Source organism: Austrofundulus limnaeus, unplaced genomic scaffold, assembly GCF_001266775.1.
Source record: "Austrofundulus limnaeus strain Quisiro unplaced genomic scaffold, Austrofundulus_limnaeus-1.0 Scaffold42, whole genome shotgun sequence".
Classification (NCBI taxonomy): domain Eukaryota; kingdom Metazoa; phylum Chordata; class Actinopteri; order Cyprinodontiformes; family Rivulidae; genus Austrofundulus; species Austrofundulus limnaeus.
The window spans coordinates 2,690,787-2,691,421 of record NW_013952444.1 but is presented as its reverse complement, the minus strand read 5'-3'; positions in this window follow the sequence as shown (position 1 = coordinate 2,691,421).

Sequence of the window (635 nt, the reverse complement as noted above, 5' to 3'; positions counted from 1 at the left end):
CACACACACACACACACACACACACACACACACACACACACACACACACACCTCTTTTCGTTTGTGCGCAACGAGAACGCGCCGTGCCATTGCGCACTGACGGCTAAATTTGACATGTTTATGAGGAGCGTGTGCGCGTGCAGAAGAAGGGAGGCCGTGGAAACAGGACTTTTCCCGGGGGTGGGGGGGGTGGGGGTGGGCTACAAACCTGTTGTAAATCATATTCTGAGTGATAATGAGAGACTTGGAGTTGGAGAAAAGAACAACTTTCCTCATTATTATTATTATTATTATTATTATTATTATTATTATTATTATTATTATTATTATTATTATTATTGATTTTGCTTAAATTGAAGGCGGTAAACCAACAAACTGTGAGCAAACTCTTGTTAATATTTCCGGACAAAAGGAAAACAACCTCTTCAGCAAAAATGACCTTAATCAGATAATGACTTGATGAGTTCCTACAACAGCTCCATTTCTTTTCAGAGACAGTTCTCAGAGAAACGGCGCGCGCGCACGCATCCACGCGCACGCACAGACACGGCTGATGGTAAGCGCTAAAAGCTGTTTTGTTCCGGAGAGGTCTCCGGGTCCCTGAATAAAAAAGGCTTTAGGAGACAGGACCGAGC